General features: G+C 42.9%; 1 protein-coding gene across 2 annotated transcripts in view; it reads left to right on the top strand.

Moving 5' to 3' along the window:
* The window catches only part of PDIA5 (protein disulfide isomerase family A member 5), a 904,279-nt gene that overhangs the window by 869,584 nt on the left and 15,980 nt on the right, over positions 1-18,715 (top strand). The window lies entirely within an intron of this gene.

Raw genomic sequence — 18,715 nt, 5'->3', positions numbered from 1 at the left:
AATGGGCGTGCCCACGATCTCAGCTATATAAGCTGCCCTAATCCTCAAGACAGACGCTTTGCATTATTCTGCACTTGCAATCAGCGTAACGCTCACCATCACCTGATGTCGGACTTAACTTTGAAGATCCTGCTTCCTGCCAGCATACTTACCAACTGGGGGAAGCTGTTCTTACCTGTACATCTCTTCGGCGAACCAAGTATTCATCTTTACACGTTCCGGAACGCCGAAATCTTCATCTTGGCACCGCAGCACGGCACACTCCATCGTCGACAGCAGTGCCTGCAAGGAAAAGCAGAATACAAGGTTAGAAATAGAAGAAAAAAAGTCAGTTTAAGGTTGCGCTTTGCCATACTTTGCGCTTTTCCTTAAACCATCACTTACCTGCTGTCGAACAATGCAGTAGCATCCATCTTCATCCGGCCGCGTCTCACAGCTGCTGCATTGCGGCCGCATTTCCATCAAAGGGAAGAAAACAGAAGAGAGACATTATTGGGGGCATAAATAGGAGCAACTTATAAAGACATTAAGCAGAACAAACAGCATCAAAGAGCTCAAGAAAGAATTACCAATCATAAGGAGAAGCATAGTCGCAGCTGGACTGGACTAATCCTTATCAGGGATCAGTGAAGGAACTAGATCCATTCGACGCGCCCCTGCCAGAAGTAGCAGGACGGAGAGCTTATCTTCCATAATTCACAGGAGCAGTATCACCACGTACTGAGGGAGAGGCCTGAAGGGGGTGATTAAAGTTCAGGGAGGGCTGCAACCGTGCCCCAGAGCCTCCACAGAGACCAGGTGAGCATAACACCCTGTACACTGCTCCTGCACTACTCGCAAAGCTTTTAGTAGTTGTTGGTGTTGTACTGCCTGTTGATGCAGTCAATCTTCAACTTGATATTCCCTGTGAACTTGGCAACATTTGTGCTGCTTGGTGATCATCTGGCTGCCTGTGTTTTCTCAAATTGATGTTGCAAGTTCTGCAGCAAAGCATCCTTGTACATTTGCGTAGTGTCTCAACCTTGTTAAGTCTTGCTGAAAGTACTCTCCACTTGAGACATTCCTATGAAAAGCGTCAATCTTTTATTTAAACCTTAGGTTCATAAAGTAAGCAGCGGGTACTCAATGCTACCTTTTGAATATAATCACCTATGGCTTGTCCTGCAAGGTTCAAAGTAGCTCCCTCAATAGATGTGCTGCATCTGCATCACCTTCCAAAGAACAGGCCTTCACAGTACAATGAGGGAGAATCTCACTCAGGGATGCATTGTAATGACTAATCTGCTTGATGGCTGCCTCGAAAGGCCATAGCGTAGATCCAGACATTGGACACTAGCTGCCACTGACAGTGTTAAAAAGACAACTTTTGGATGATTGTTCAACATATGCCATTTTATTAAATTATAATTATCAAACTTCTCATTACCCCTACCCAGACAAGGATTTCCCTGCCTATCAAAACTAAAGGGAAACACCCTAACACAGGATGTCTGGCTCTCCCACTTAAATATCAAATACACAAAGAAAATATATGGCAATTCAAATAACATCAACAATGATATTCAGTCTCTTTTGATAACTTGTAGTAACCTGGGTGAAATCCTGTTCCCCAGGATTCATGGTAAGTTCCAATGTTCAACAAAAATAAATAAGGAAGTCTCAATTCAGTTCTTCATGTCTTCAATGTCCAAGTAAGGTTTTGCTAACCAAAGTTCCAATAATAGAAAAGCTTTTCCTCTTGGTGATGAGGCTTCCCACTTCACCACAATAGCATCGATGTTGTTCGTAGCCACTGTGCTTTTCCACAACTTCCATTTGTCCGAGAAGAAATACCAGTTTAAAATAAAATGCAACTTCTGTAAATGCTAGTGAAACAGTTCTGGGTTAGCAGTTGTTTAGGTCTTTTACAAGATTGGGAGTCACAGTAAGTAGTTTTGTCAGTATGGCTTCACAGCACTTAAACTTCCACTCCAAAAACTTCACTTCTACAAGTTACCAGGAGGACATACCCAAGATTCACTGTCATGTACTTCAACACCTTCAATTAGACAAGGCATTCTTCCTCTGAACAGAGGAGCAGCCTCTTTGCCGCTCTCAGTTGACTGCAATCAACAACAACCTAGAATGGCCTTAGGACATACTTCTTTCTCCTGTGGTCTTTGGCAACGTAGGGTGCATCAACTTCAAAGAAGGTTGATCGGTAGCAAGCTTCCCATCCCTAACCATGCCTTATCCCTCTGCCTACTTTTAGCCTGAATGATTACCCAGAAGCTTTGGTGCCACTATTGGCTTCAGGTAATGTTTGAACATGTGTATTTTGGGCAATACGAAGTTCTAATTGGTTCATAGTATTGTTTAAACTGTTTCATGGCTTTGGGAAAGGCTGGTTTCCGTCTTAAAAAGGTTGAATACCTGACTCACTCTTGGCTGGGGCAATGCTTGCTTTCGCCACTTTAATACGGTTTCAACATTTGAATTCTCTTTGTAAACAATTGTCTGCATTAATAATACTTCAGAGGTCTCTCTGCCTCTGAGAATTGTAATTGGGCACACGCAACAACTTCTTCATATGTTTTACAAAGTTTAAAGGTTTAACAATTGCCTTCTGTAGCATTTGCTCCTCACACAATATAAATAAACTATAATATCAAATCATGCGAGTGAAAGAGAAATTACCTGATCACAGTGCTACATTTCAAGTGTTCCCATTGTTGAAGACTCAACTAACAACTTCACCACTCTTACACAAGTGAATATTAAGCTGAATACTGTTGCTGGCAGTGCTCGCGCAAGGAATCAGATTGCCAGGTTTGACTCACTGGCTTCTGTTTTCCTTTCTCCATGTGTTGCACAACTTCTACGACTTCTGGCTTCACTTGGGACCCACACCCTTCCTTGTTGAAGCTGTGTCCGCTTAATTGGGGAGCCCCTCTTCACGACAGCGTATCGCCATCTCAAACACAATTCTTGCTGCGCAATCTCTGCAATTAGGTTCACATGGGGAAAGACAGCCTTCCTTCAAGTCTTCCAATGCGCAGCCTCTGCACACCAGAGTTTGTGCGAACAGGACCCTCCCAGGATAAGCAGGTACAATCTGCTGCATCAGAATCCTGCTGTGCCTTTGGTTCTCCCCTTTCTGCCTGGATTGCCGACATTGTGCCGCCTTCGGTCTACTTCTGCTACCACTGCATACACTCCAGCCACCGTTCTTGCTCCCTCTTCTCACTGCCTGCACCTCAGGGGGCCTTTTTAGCCTCTCGGTGTCCCTCAGGTGTGGGCTATTAGGCTTCATTGTCTACTACTACAGCATGACTCTTCAGCTCTTTTCCTCATCCTAGTACTTATGGGATTATGGGACTTGTAGTCCTCAACAACAAAATCAGTACTTTTTAGTAACTTTCTTGGTTTTAAGGGTTGATTTATTTCCCTTAGTCATTTAAGGATGAAACATTAGATTTTGTTGCAATGCGAGGAAGACAGTTTATTTAAGGCAACAGTTAGACATTTCTTTCCATTATACCTTTAGTAGTAAGGAGGATTTTTTTTGTCCGTCAGAAACTTGGTCTTTCTGTTAAGGTTTGTTTGGGTTTTTTATGGCATTTGTGCCCACAGCCACAGATCTTATGTGGTTCAGATACGTTATAATGACAATAGGCCATTACCTTTCTTGGCAACTTTAAAGGGTTCCCCCTTTTAAAAGACAAATACCACCCTGGGCCCTTTCTCCTCCCAGTTGATCCTCCCGCAGTACACCATCCCCAAGGTCAGGATCAGGAAGTGTCTGCCTTTACCTGGCCACCTGGAAGGAAACATTAGGCATGGGTTAAGTGAAGGATCCGTTGGATTCATCACAGTGGGGACTGAGGTCTTCAGATAGTGTTGTGGAAACTTGTGGTGCATCTACAGTTGATACAGTACATTTTTGGTCTGGTAGGCCTGGCTTAAATGGGAGCGGATCTTCTGGAACAGAGCAACAATTATTTCAGACTCACAATTGCTAATGTAAGATGCTATCCTGTGGTGAAGGGCATGAACATTACAAAGTTTTGTGCACTGTCTTGCTAATTTGTAAGGCAGCAAGGACATTTGATTCATTGTTTGCCACATCAGAGTCCAAATGCAAACAACAAAGGCCTTAGCCACTGCCTCCAACTCCTCTACCTTATCCCAAATCCCATGTGGCTTCTGCTCTGAAAGCCTTGCTTGTGCAGTGTTGACTCTTTGTTATGCATATTTATGGAACACCCAAAGGCACCATGGTGCTAGATTGACAGGGGACTCATAAAAAACTAGAACCAAAAGGTTTTCAAGGACTGCCGGAAAGAGAGGTGATCAGGAATAGCCCGCAGGGAATGAGGGAGAGAATTCCAGGCCTTGGCCGCAGCAACTAAAAAGGCGCAGCCCCCCATACGGGAGTCTGACCCGAGGGTCCTGAACCATTAGAACAGACTGAGAACGAAGCGGTCCGGGGGGACAGGGGACATAGAGTAGAAACTTGGCCTGAAGGTATTCCGTGGCCAGTTTGTTGAAGGCGCGATGCACAATGCAAAGATTTAAAGAGAACACGCTTCTCAACGGGTAGCCACGGAAGCTGCCGAAGTAGAGGAGACATATGCGTGCCCAGCTGAGGATGAAGTACAGACCGGGCTGCCACATTTTGAAGAAGCTGGAGACAGTGCAAAAGAGATAGCAAGGCTGACCAAGGTAAAGTGAATTACAAAAGTAAATCGTACCAAGTGCAAGGGCCGCAACAACTGGGGCCTGAAATTGAGCTGGAATGAAAGGAAGAACTTTACGTAAAATGTTCAGTTTGAAATGGCCAGACCTGCAGACCGACGCAACCTGGTCAGCCATAGAGAAGTATAGCGCAATCTTAACCCCCAAGTTCTTTACAGAAGAGGCATGCATAGGGCCCAACGAAGTGGGCCAGAAATCTGCCGTCCAAAAAGAGGGTTGGCGATGCCCACAACCAGAACCTCTGTTTTGTCACCATTAAGTATTAGCCAGTTTGCCGCCATCCACAATCCCAGATCCTCAAGGCAACTCCTCAGCCATGCAGCAGTATATGGCCGAGTAAGATCAAGACGGACCAAGGAGTGTCATCAGCATAGGAGTAGTACTTGATTAATATTGGTGACAGCGCGGAGCCCTGTGGGACACCACAAGATAGCAAAACAGACTTAAAAGGAAAAGGAGGAAGAGAAACCGACTGGTAGCGATTGGCCAGGAAGGTGGAGATCCATGCCAGAACTTGTCCAGACAAACCATCAAGCGACAGCCGGGAGATCAGGGTGGGATGGTCAACCGTGTCGAACGCAGCTGAAAGATGTAACAAAATCACTGTTCCGACACCAACCTGGTCAACCAGGCGGGCCAGATCGTCCAACACGGAATTGAGGACTGACTCAGTACCCCTCCCAGGACAAAAAATCCAGACTGGAAGGAATCAAAAAACCACCCAGAAGATTCCAAAAAAGAAGAGAGCAGAGGTGAAACGAGGGACTGCAACAACTTCATATGGAAAGGGAGAAGCGAGATGGGCTGAAAATTGCGGGAGAACAAGAGGAATAGAATCAACAGGTGAGGCAGATTTAAGCCGATGGATAGCCTTACGAACATTTGGTCAGAAAAAGTAGGAAAAACTGACCTAATGGAGTTACGTAAAGAAGGCAGATGAGACTGAACCACAGTGGCAGACTGTCCAGCAGTATTACTAATATTATGGCGAATATTCTCCATCTTGGTATGAAAAAAGCTTGACAGATAATCACAGAGATCCTGGGAAGGCACCACCTGAGAGCCAGATTTAGCAGGAAAGGAGAGAGAGGTGAACCAAGTTAAAGAGGGCCTTAGGTTGGTTAACTGCTATCTCCACCTTATGGCTGAAAAAAGATTGTTTTGCAGAAAAGATAGCCGTATGATAGGTTACCATAGTGCGGCGGTAGGAAGTTTTGGCATCGGGAGAATAACTAGCACGCCACTTCCTAGTTTACAGGCCCTAAATTCATCGAAGAACCAGGGCTCAGAGGGATGATTTTTCTGATTACAGGGCCTAAGCGGAGCCAGGTCAGCAACCGCACACAAGGAAGCATCCAGTGTCAGCAAGGAGCCGGGCGTATCTTGAGCGCACTGAGACTGAAGAGAAGCTATTAGATCAGAGCTAGAGACCCTTTGCCAGCTACGTTTAGGAATAGCAAGCTTGGCCACAGGCGAAATAGGGTCCAGATGGGAGAGGGTAGAAGTTACCATAAAATGATCAGACCAAACTACTGGACTTACGGGAGAGTGGGGGGGAATAGTGGTAGAAACGCTAGGAGCAAAAACAAAATCCAGAACATTTCCCCATCAATGAGTGGAATCGGGGACCAACTGAGGAAGGCCAAGATCCGACATAAGGGCCAGAAAATGTTATACAAGCCGTGCATTAGTTGAATTAGCTGGAAGATTAAAGTCTCCAACGTTCAAAAGGTTGGAACGTTTGAGCTGAAGCTCCAGCACGAACACAGGAAATTCAGCAAGAAAGGTGCGATCAGCCTGTGGGAGTCTAAAGACCACAAGGAATGACAACGTCGAAGTGGGAGACAAATGTGAGCAAGGAAACAATTCCATCTTAAGAGAGTGAATTGGGAACAGTACAAGAGGTTTCGATTTGCATGCAACTGCTACTCCACTCCTCCCAACTCCCCCATCTCCTTTGGATGTTAGAGGAAGGAAAGGCTGCACATTGTGCTGACAGCCATGTAGTCGGTGCTCTTACCACTGGCCCATATGCTAATGCTAAAGTGGACTTTTTGTTCTACTGACTTTTAAAGTAGCCTGCCCCATTGTAGCCATAACCTTGTCCTACTGATTTCTGGAGAAAAAAACATCACCTGGGAATTTCCCAGCATTTAGCTTTTCGCATAAGCTGCTGAAATCCAGTTTTCCACAAAAAAGAAGGTGAAGAGGTCTATTGCCAAAATTACAGCAAGGTTGGCATCGTCCAGAGACCGTCATGGGAATTTTGCTATTTTGGGCCAAACCCAAATGCTTCTACAAATATGACATGACGCAATGGGGTTGGCTGTTATGCACCACTGGGTTGTCTGCGATAGTGTGTGGTGTTGCACTCCCATGCACTAACCCAGCTGCAGTACTTTCAGGGGTAATTGTGAAGAGTGATGAAGTTGGGTTGCAATTTTATTGTCAGGGGAAGGATGCATTTCAGAACTTTTGAGTTCTTCCAGGCCTGTGCATTGTGCTGCCACATATAGGACTGCATAGATTTTATATCCATGTTTGCCCCTGCCTTCCCTCGGCACACACTGCTTTCAACATAGTAAACAAGTAGCCAAATTAAGTTGCTATTTATTCTGTGTGAAGTACTACTACACATTTGATCTTCATTGTGAGCTAACACGTAGCCTGTTCTTATGTGGGTGTGCTAGTTATTGGTATTTTGGATGCAACGTAATGATCTGCTTTCTGATTTCAGGATGGGTGTTTCTCTAAAGACCGTACACAGGCAGGGGCAAGTGTCTATTCATACTTCGACCTCTCCAGAGTCATTCTCATACTCCTCCTCATTATCGCTGCTTTCCAGCACCAGTGTTCATTGCCATCTGGACTCTTTGTCTTAATGATCATGCTTTTATTTTGCATCACTGTCTGACAGTGCACGTGGGCAGTGGAGATAGACTGTCTACTGTTCATCTACTCTGTATGAAGTTCTTTCCATCTGTTAGTGGTTTCAACCCAGCACTCCACCTAAGTCAATGCCTAGCGTGAAATGCCCAGCTGCAACCCTTAATTATATATTTTTATTTCTAAAGTTTTTATTTCTGAATGATGTACCCTTATACGAACCCTTATATCACGCCCCTCTCTTTGAATCCCCCCCCTGGTCTCACTGAACCAAGAAGTAGGTTGTTTTGCAAAGTTAAAAGGTTTATTATATGGATTTGAACAATATATATATGTCACACTTTTATGAATTTGAACAATATCTAGATATCACACTATTAATATTTATACAATGATCAGCGTTGGGTGATATTACAATCCACAATCTCTTTAATCAATAGGAGTATGGATGAGAAGAATAATGTAGCATAGAATAAAACTTTGTGTGGGTTCAATGAAATGCAATGATATGCGATTAATGCAGCACAGAAATAAAACTTGATATGAATTCAAGCAAATGCAATGTAATCCCTATTTCCCCCTGATACTACTCAATCCCCCTAAAATGCAATATAGAGATGGAAGGAGAGAAAACAGGTTTCAGGAATAAATGCTCTTAAATGCAGTTTCAATCCCAATTCCCCCCAGCAAGCTTGGAGAGAAACGGGAATGATTTTAAACAGGTCAAATTCTTTTGAATGTGGCTTGTAAGGAATGGGGGAAAACACTGAAAAATTGATTTAATTTGCTAAATTGGATTCTTCAGGTAAACGCTAGTAATGATGGTTGAATGACTGGCAGATAGGAAACTGAATTCTGAGGTTGAATGCAAAGAAATAGCTATTTTAAATGTGTTGAAATTGAGCCAAATGCAGAATCGCGGCCAAGTTTTCAGCACGCAGGAAATGCGATTGCGGCAAAACTATAATAGTGCGGTTCTGGGTTCGTTTGAAAGCTGATGATGTTAGCTTTAATTTGACACTTAAATTTCGGTCCTTGCATGTACGGTTCAGACGTTATGAAGGTTTTAGTAAAGGTCGATTTTTCTCAAAGATTCAAGATTTCAAATGAGAGATGCGCTGTTCAAGATTACAAACAAGGATTTCTTAACACTAAGGGAGGCTATGAAGATGCGAGATACCAACGGTACAGCCACCAGTACAGAGGCGCCTCTGCCTGATCTTTGCCCGCTGCGACACTTGCCTTTCTTCAGCAAAATATATTAGCGCAAAGATGATTTATCACTACAATTATCACAGGATTATATGGATTAGAGAAGGATTCAGGACAGACAAGAGTTCTACAATGAAGTTCTAGATATGATGGAATAGGTTGGATTGGATTACTTGCGGGTAAGAGATTGGCTATGGACAATTCTATGCTAAATACTCACAACTATGGTTTTGGAATAGGCCCGTCAAGATCTGGTCAAGGGTTTTGGACTGGAATCTGCTCGCCACCGGACAGGATTCAGGGCACCTAGTTCTGCTCTCAGCGCGGCACTCTGTCTCTGCACGGCTTCCTGGACTGGATCTGACGGGCTGGTTCTGGGTTACAGCTCTGCTCTACTGGTTTGGATCTCTTGGTTCTGGCAAGGGTTCTTGGCAAGAAGCAGAAAAACAGCACAGCCCAGCTGTTGAATTGGTTGTGTCCCTTGGAAACTTGGGGTTAAAATCGGGTTGCAAGATTTTAAAGGCCAGCTGAGAAGGGTTCAGCTTTGGATTGGGCCTTCTGCTTCAGAGTTCTGGAGTCTTGATCTGGGTTCTGGAGTCTTGGTCTGAGTTCTTCCTGCAGAGCGCTTTGCCAGTAAATCAGTTGATGGGTGAATGTGTCTGTGTCTCTAGGTCGTAAACAGTCCCTAATAATGTATTTCCCAAAGGGGTGGGTAGGCTGAATTTACTAAGCCCAACCCTCTAAGAAGCCTATTGGTTAAGGTATTCCCTCTCTCCTGATTTGAGAAGCAACCAGAGTGTCATGATATGTCATAGTGATGCTGCAATTTACAATCCAGGGAAAAACCTCCCCTTTGTTCCTACACAGAAAATCTGTTTTTCATATAAAACATATTTCCAATATCACGAACTTGCTAATCATACATATTTACATTACAGATTAAATAAGGCACATATCTGTCCAAGTCTCATCTTCCTAAGAGTTTCGGTTCACAAATGACAGTTTTTCGCGCTTTTGGTTGGTTACCCAGTGTCAGATCTGTACAAATTTTTCCAGATACAAGTACATAACATCTGGGCATACTCCTGTGAATTTCATATTTTTAGCATTATCACAACTGCTACAAAGTCAACATTTTCATAGTTCAGTCTCTGAATGTCGCACAGATTACAGAGTAGTTTTAAAACGTGAGCAGAAATTTCATTTTAACACTATATTTACAGATTTTTACCAATTTTGTTCAATTTTCTGAGTCTTTTTTTTAAATATATTTTCTGTGTTCTCCAAATAAACAAAACTGTCTCCGCCCCCAAGGTTTTGGCTGGGCCAGAGCAGTCCCAGGCTTCTTCCTGCCAGCAGTTGTTTTCTGGCACACCCAAATTTGCATTTCCTTTCATTCAAGGGAGTCTTTTGGTTCTTGTCAGAGCAACAGGCCAAAGTCCCCTCGCATTTCCTTTCACACCTCCCTGCCAGTTCTTCAGCAGAGGGCAGGGGGGAAGATTTCTTTGTTTGGGAGAAACTGTGGAATGTCTTTGAAGCTCACTGTGGCTGGCTTTAACTTACTTTTAAAACAATGTTTAAAATAGTCTTTCTCTAAATTACAATTTACATTTTTACAAATATAGCCACACATCTCTTAATTCCAGCCTTTTTAAAACAGAGATTGAATTGTCACCCTATATTGCTTTTGATGGAGAAGTCTCTTTTCCATACTTTGATTTTGATGTACAAGTTTAAACTGACAGGTTAAGTAATAGCACTTTCTGACACAGGCGAGTGGCGGTACTGCGCCCATTTTTAACATATTTTTCCAAGCAAGCATCTTTGAATGTGGATTTTCTTCTGACAAAATGTTTCTGCTGACATTGTGCTTAGGTGACTTCTTTAAATAAAGTGATGTTTAATACCCAACAAAGATGTTGGATCTTTTGTGATGTTTGGGAACAATGATTTTTGCACTTTCCTCAGCCAAGGAAAAATTGATTTTTAAAGCAGTTTTGGGTTTTCCTTTGCAATGCAGCACTGCTTTTTCAAGTAGTTTCGTTTTCCTCTGTGGGCAGTCAAATGATAGGTTTTGGCAGTGGTCTCCTGTGTTACCACTGACATAGGCAAAATGGATGGGCGGCCCATTTTTCAGGTTTTCCAGCGCTGTTACAGAGATTTTTAGCGCAAAGATCTTTTTGGCGGCCACTCTGATGTTTCTGATGCAAGAAGCGCACATTAATGTTGCAGGGCATAGACTAGTGGGTTAGAACATCCCACACATAGCTTCGGTAGATCAGATTTCCCCCACCCCCCGGAGATAGTGGACAGAACTAAATATGCAACCTCCTCCTCTGGTCTCTTTGGATGTTCATTGTCATGGTGAAATACCTGTGCATTTACTTGTACTGGTGCATGTACCCTAGAGTGACTTGTGATAGCGGTATGGAACCTGAGTTGGATGAATCATTCAAGTGATTTCATGATATTTTGGCCTCCCCAGCACACACAGTAATGGCTGCTTCAAGAGTGGCGAGACCATGAGCAGCACGCCTCCCCCCACCTCTCGCTCTGCACTCACTGATGGGTAGGTTACCCACCTCCACTAACCTCTGCTGCTCCCTTTCAACAAGGGTATCAGACAAGGTTGTTTCTCACACAAGCTGCCCTCTGCGATTCCTAGCTACTCCTGCTTCAGGTGCCGCCCAATGGCATATGTCTCATCCACTCACTTCAAGAGATAGTTACTGAATCTCTGCTGCTTCTTCCCAGGTAAATCAGGGGAGAGTAACTGTCCCAAAAACTGCCCTCAGGGATTCCCTTCTTCTCCCCCATCCCATGTGTCACCCAATGGCACGTAGGTAGTCCACTCACCTTGAGTCAGACACTTCCCACCTCCCCGAATATCTGGTGTTTGCACACCTAGTTCTCCCACTTCAAATCACTGAAGGCCTCGAACAGCGCTGTGTAAAGAAAACAAACCCTAAATCAGTCTCTAAATGTCTCCCTCGTTGCACACTACCTCTGCCTACCCTTGTTCATATGTTACATATACTCCACTTTACTAATCATGCCCTCCAATTTTCTAAACATGCCTCCAGCAACGACCTCCTGCCTCTGAAAGACGCCTGAGACTTGAGAGGCACTCCAGATATGTGTCCCCCATGTGGTCTAAGTTAGGAGGAACTTTTCAGAAAGTTCTAAGCAGTTGAGGGGATCTGGAAGTTGGCATCCGCAGTTGCATTCTTTGTGCTACAGCTTAGACAAAGCTGATAAGTTCTAATTAAGCCATGGCTCAAGACTATTTATTAGGTGCCTGCACATCACTGTTGTCTTGGCCAAAAAGGGCAGGGGTTTATTGGGGTACAATTTGAGGTAATACTCTGGGTCAATACTCGTGAGTATAGCACTGCTCAGATATGGGTACATTTCCTGGGAGTTATACCTTTGCCCAGTTTGAAACTATCTGGAACGACCCTGTGCAGCAAATAGTTTGTCGATTCAATAGACCTGGGAAGGGGCCTTAGACCATTCTGTCAGGAGCCGGCCACCAACCTAGGCAATGGATTTTATTCCACCAAGAACCCTCACAAGGTTTATTTGCTTTTTTTGCAACAAAATCCACCTGCACTGACGGTATTTAGATGCAGAATTAGCTTTAGGGCTGCATAGAAGATGCATGATCATTGACAAATGTAAGGGGTCAGAAATGAGAGACTGACACAAAGTTGTATTGTGTTCAGCATTAGACATTTTATTAAAATAAAAGGGTTTGGATAAGGGCTTTCTGTCCCTATCCTAAAGAGTGTTTCCCTGCCTTAGAAATCAAAACTAGCACTCAGTCTGTGTTTTATGGCCATCTTAAGCAAACTGTCCCTGTGTCCAAAACATATCTGGCCTTCACACTAAAAATGAACAACGAACGGTGAAAGGTAAATGTCTCTACTTTAAATTCAGCAAAATGGGTGCACAAACGAAGTAAGAAAAATCCAGCGAAACAATCCTTGCATCCATGGGTTGATTCCATTCCTCTGACCTGGTTTCAGGTAGACTCCTGAAAAAGTTCTGTGCAAACAGTGGTTCTTTAAGAGTAGTAGAAATGTCTTTCATCTAACACTTTCTTCAAGATGATTAAGTGTCTTTCCTAAGCAATGGTGTTTTTAAGGATGGCAAGCGTCTTTTACACACCATTTTCTTAAGAAATGACGAAGGGTGATTTTCCAAGCAATGGTATTTTAAGGATGACAAAAGTATCTCGTCCACACAGCAACTTTATTAAAGATGGTCTCCTGGTATACTCTCATGCCAGGGACTCCTTCATAGTCTCTTTTCCTTTCAAACAACTTATAAAAGTTGGTGGTCTGATGTGCTCTCCTGGCAGGAACCTTTTCATAATGTCTTTTCCTTTTACATATCTCAGATGGATTACCTGATGTACTCCCCTGCCAGGAATTCCACTCTGGGCTTGGTGGATCCCTGGGTATACTCTCCTGCCAGGTATCCTTTCCCCCAATGGCGTGCTGCCTGGTGCACCTCTTTCACTAGGTATTTTACAATATTTCAATTGTCTTTCTCTTTAAGTATAACACAGTTGTACTCCTTCACTGTTTATACTCTTATTGGCTCCAGGTTTTACTTGTTCCAAATTCCTCCATATATGCATTCCATCTATGGAGACTTGTTCAAGTTTTGTTTGTTAACGTCACTGTTAATGTTCATTGGCCTGTGGCAATGCCTGTTGCAAACATCCCCATATTTTTTTATTTTTTATTCGATTTAGCTGGTCGAAACCTACTTCTCAAATCGAAATAAATTAGATATTACAAAATGTTACAATATATTACAAAGGAATGAAAAGTTATGAAAATGCATATTCCTATACAGTTACATAATTGACTAAAAAGGATGAACAAAGAAAACATACAGCTAAAAAGGTTTCCAATGACAAAAGGGATCATTGTTAATATTTAGATATCATATACAGATCAGCACATCATAAATGTACAGCGTGTTACTTTGTAGTGCCATGGTCTGATAGAATTGCGAATTCATGGTTTACATTGAAGTTTCAGTCAAGTTCAAAGACGACAAAAATGTTATCACTACTATGTTGGTCATCAAACGTTGCCAATTTAATATAGCCGTCCATAATATTTCAGATGTCATGTTACAGTAGCTTTAAAAGAAACAAAACAAATATTTCCTCCTCCTATCTAGCAAAGCTGGACATTCAACAACCAAATGCTTGATTGTGTCACATTGTTTTGGATTAAGACAGAATCTACATGTATTCTGTTCTGCATTAATTAGTCTACGTCTGGCTAAAAGACTTCTAGTATGTCACAAGTCGAAACAGAACCTTAAGTATGGATTCCTGAGTAAGGCACTCAGATATTATTTAGATATGGTTCCAGATGTTTGAATTTTTTTGCAGAGAATTTTATGTTCTTTAAATAAAGAGCGTTTCATGCATTTTGCTCTCGTAACAATCCAATCAAGAAGTAGCAGTTGTAGCTGCATTTGGATTGGTGAGAAGCAAAGCTTCTGAAATGTAGGAATCTTTCATACACTCTTGTATCTTGCAGCGCCAAATTTGGGTTTTCACGTGCTTGGTGTTGATCACGTAAGTTGATATGGTGTCCATCAAGCATTTTGGTTTGATCAACAAAACAAATACTTTCTATAAGATAACAACTTCCACATGTACATAGTCTTTTAAGGAGGCAATGCCTAGCTCATGGCGAATAGCACATATGGAAGTGGAAGGGGGCAAATTTAAGATTGATTTCCAAAACTGTCCGTCGATGCGTGACCAAAATATTTCTGGGCACCTTGATCTAGTTATTGCAGTACATATCAAAATAGGCACCACTTTTTGACTATAAAAATTATAGCTGGATTTAATGAAACATTTCAATATTTGGCCTGCAGGATACGTGTTTGAGATATTGCTGTTTTTAATTTATGATCTTGAATGTATGGCGGTCTGACAAATGATTGCTGACAATCAGTCCAGAATATTTGAATTCATTAACAACTTGTATTGACTTATACTGCAGCCACCAAACAAAGTTGTTTGGATGCTGGGTTTGTTTATCACTGTCAATGATAATTTTGCATTTAGATTGGTTGATTGCATATTTACCCAATTGTGTTGGAAGAGTCTGTAGTCACCTTGGAGTCTTCGCCAGCAGCACAAGATCATCAGCATTGAGCATGCAGGGGACTCCGTGCCCTCCCGACCTGGGGCGAGCAGACATCACTTCCATAAAGCAATATCGCATGCCAGCGATGAAAAAGTAAAAAAGGCCGATGCCAACGGCATCCCTTTTTAAGGCCTCTGAGTAGCGATGGGAGAAATGAAACTCTCATCCAAAGACAATCTTATCTGAATAGTGGTATTGTGATGGAATTGCTTGATCCAATAGATCAGATATATGGGGGACAAGTCACGCTACACAGTTTTGCAAGTAGCAACTCTCTCGAGATGGCATCGAAGGCTGCTTGAAAGTCGATGAAAGCCATGTAAAGTGGCTGTTTCTCTGGCGCTCTTGTGACTTTATGGCATGTAGCGTGTAGATTCGATATAGTGCCTACACCTGAGGTAAAGCCTGTTTGGTTAGGATCTGGGTGATCGTCGTGAATAGCCATGCAAGAAAGTTTCTAAGTAAAAGTTTGCCAAACATTAAACCAGGGGCATCCAATAATGCAGTTGGCCTGTAGTTCTGGGGAGCACCCCGTTTGCCTTTCTTATATATCGGGATGATGATTGATTGCTTCCAAGTTAGAAGTGGATGTTTTTTAAGCATGTAATTAGAGAGGCCATCCGGGCCCGGGGCCCTAGAGGAGTTCAATTTCTTAATGTAAGTCAAGATATCGTCAATGTCAAAATTAATGTTGACTGGTCCATTCCAGGATAAATCGCTGCAGTCATCCGGAAATGGTGAGGCATAAAGAGTTTTCTAATATACGGTCCATATCTCCTCTGGCACTGCATTAATATGTGCTTCTATCTGAATCGAGCCAAAAGAATTGTTTAATAGGCCCCAGATGAGGGCAGACTTTTTGGATGCTTGGGCACTGGGCATACATTCAGCGTCTCTGATATATAGAGGCCTTTCTAGCCTTGATCCAATTGTTGTACTGACATCTAAGAGTGTTTAATTTGGAGTCCTTGGGGACGATAGGAATCGTAAAGCCCGACAATCTGCTCTGTATTTGGCCTTTCTTGCCACAATGTCTGGATCATATGAGTGGAGACGAGTAGTGGTCTTTTTATTACTAGGCTTACCGGTGGTTTTAAAAATTTGCAAGACTGCCATATACGACCCATTGATCATGTTCGTATTGACTTCTCATATATGCAGATTCTTTTACAGATCTCGCCTTTCAATTGCTTCATTAAAGTTCACTTGCTTAGGCCATTACTCCAGCTTTCCCCAAATTCACATTTCATATATGGAGACTTGTGTAAATTCAGTCTTTCTATTTCACTTGGTTGAAATTTAAAATATGTTTTCAGTTGATTGAACGCCTGTTTGTACACCCCGTGCCTCCGAATATTCCTGGGCAGACTCGCTGGTGCTTGCTGGTGTCTCTGGCTTGCGGAGTATAGCTGCAGGAAAGTTTGTGCTGCAGGAAAGTGCTCCCCCCTCTGCAGACCCTCCTGCCGTTCTCCCACCGACTTCTCCCTTCACTCGCTGGTGGAATTGCTTTCCTCAACGTGACTGCATCCCAAACAGCCTTTCCTTTATGGCCGGTTCCTCAGCAGCCCCTCTTAGGCACCTCCTATGCTGTTCCCGGTCTCTCTCTACTGTCTGGTAGGAAGCGCTTGCCTCCTTCAGCACAGCCAGCTCGCATGCGTCTGCCTTCGGTTCTTCCTTCCGCTGCACCCGCTCTGCATTTCTCTTCTCATTCTCTACTCTGAATTGGTAAAAGCACGCCATTTTTAAATGTCCCACATAGCTGATTGGTATTACAACTAGTATGTACATTTAGCTTGGTGCGCTTCCTGCTCCATGTTAACTCCTTTCTCCTCTTCCTCGTCCCAGCACTGTAGGTTTTATGGAAATTGGAGTCCATATGAGTTTTAGACTTTTTAAAGCTGTATTGTTGTTCAATTTAAGAGTGTCAGAAATAGATGTTAATTGAGCATGATGTACATTTGAAGTGTGAATGGCATCCTGCTTGGGGTGTCTGTCAATGGTTCCATGTCATTTCATCGTGGGATATTTTTTCGCTGGGTTTTTTACCGTGATTTTTTTAATGGAAAAAAACCCATTGAACTTTGTGGTTACCCAAAAGATGCTCACACGAGTCACAGAGAATAACACAAAGCCATTAACATGAGCAAGTCTGTATAAATAATGCAAATCCAGCAGAATAGACTTCCTTTTAAAAAAAAATGGGGGACATTATTTTTCAAATTTTCTTTTTATTTTGTGTGAACTGTATAACTACACGAAGGCTGGGTTTGTTTGCTATACACTTTGCTACAAACAGTAGTGGGAAGGGAGATGAATCTGCACAGCTTGAATTGTGGGGAATGGTGTGCTACCCCAAAAAAGTTAAATCGGGTTGACTGTCCATCTTGCTTGCCATCTTAGTTATAGAAAATAAATAGTTTAAAATCTATCTTTCTATTATGTTATCAGACACTTTGCTCTATTCTGCCAGGTAGCTTTTCGAACTACAGACCTATGTTTGGTCTCCAGAAACCTTCAACCAAGTTTCTGCTATCCATTGCTCCCAAGAAAGAACTAGATGTCCCTCTATGATCCCCTTTGCTTGGTTGGCTTCAACAATTCTCCCTTCACCACTCTGGTGACGGTTTTCCCGTATATGATGTTTAACCATTGGAGGTAGTACTACCACTCTACAGTCTTGTGAAAGTCTTCTGAGTTCTGTTGCGTCAAGCGCTAAGTGGCAAAATGGATGAAACCTCTAAATGAAATGAGGCAACGAAATTGGAAGAGTGGGGTGTGATATAGAATTGAACATTTTGGGGAATATCCAGTCCCGTCTATTTACACCGGTAACGTCAGCCAAGGTAGGTCAGAATCACATGTTTATTACATGCCAATACAATGTAATTATAGACCTGAATTCAACTGAGCATTAACACAAGATGCTCGTCACAAAATCAATTTACAGTATGCAACAACTTACATAACATTCATCACCTGAGGTTATGCTTATTATGTAATTGCCCGAGGGATGCAAACAAAAATGAAAAAGCAGCAAAACTTAGTGTTCCCTAACCCTGTAATGTAGCCCACATTTTCGACTGATTGATGCCACCTAACGTGGCAGTCTGGTCCAGAAACTCCAAATATTTTACACTATTCTAACCTAACACTTTCTTGTGAAGGATTCATTTTAGATTCTGCTCAATGTACCCAGCCCCACACGAAAGCCATACCAGTTGTTGCCGAATATGATCTGTTTCCCAACTCAATCCATAAGATGTATGTATTGACCCTTTCTTTGTAGACCGCTAAATCACTGATGCAGGTTTAAACATGCTTTGCAGAGGCAAGGAAGAGGGAAGAAAAGGCAAGAGGAAACGATGAGTGTTGCAGTGGCGCCCCCATACATTTTTCATAGGGGTGGCCTGATGAGGTCCTTTGGGGGGGGAGGGGTGGCACACGAAGTTGCAGTCATAAGAGGCAGGTGGGCTTGTAGGGGATGGCCGTCAGTGTTTTAATAAGGGATGGCCACAGCCCTGGCCCCCTTTGGCCACCCGTTGGTGGCGCCTCTGGAGAGTTGGTGCCGGATGGCCATCCAAGGCTGCAGGGTCTCTGGTGGGTGTTATCAAGAATTTGAAAGCTCCTCTTAGGGCAGCAGGAGGGGCTGCAGAAGAGTATTTTCAAGGAGGTAACCTTCGGTGTCCAAGGTC

Source organism: Ambystoma mexicanum, chromosome 9, assembly GCF_040938575.1.
Source record: "Ambystoma mexicanum isolate Mex_15411 chromosome 9, UKY_AmexF1_1, whole genome shotgun sequence".
Taxonomy (NCBI): Eukaryota; Metazoa; Chordata; class Amphibia; order Caudata; family Ambystomatidae; genus Ambystoma; species Ambystoma mexicanum.
This window is presented reverse-complemented; position numbering and strand designations above follow the sequence as displayed.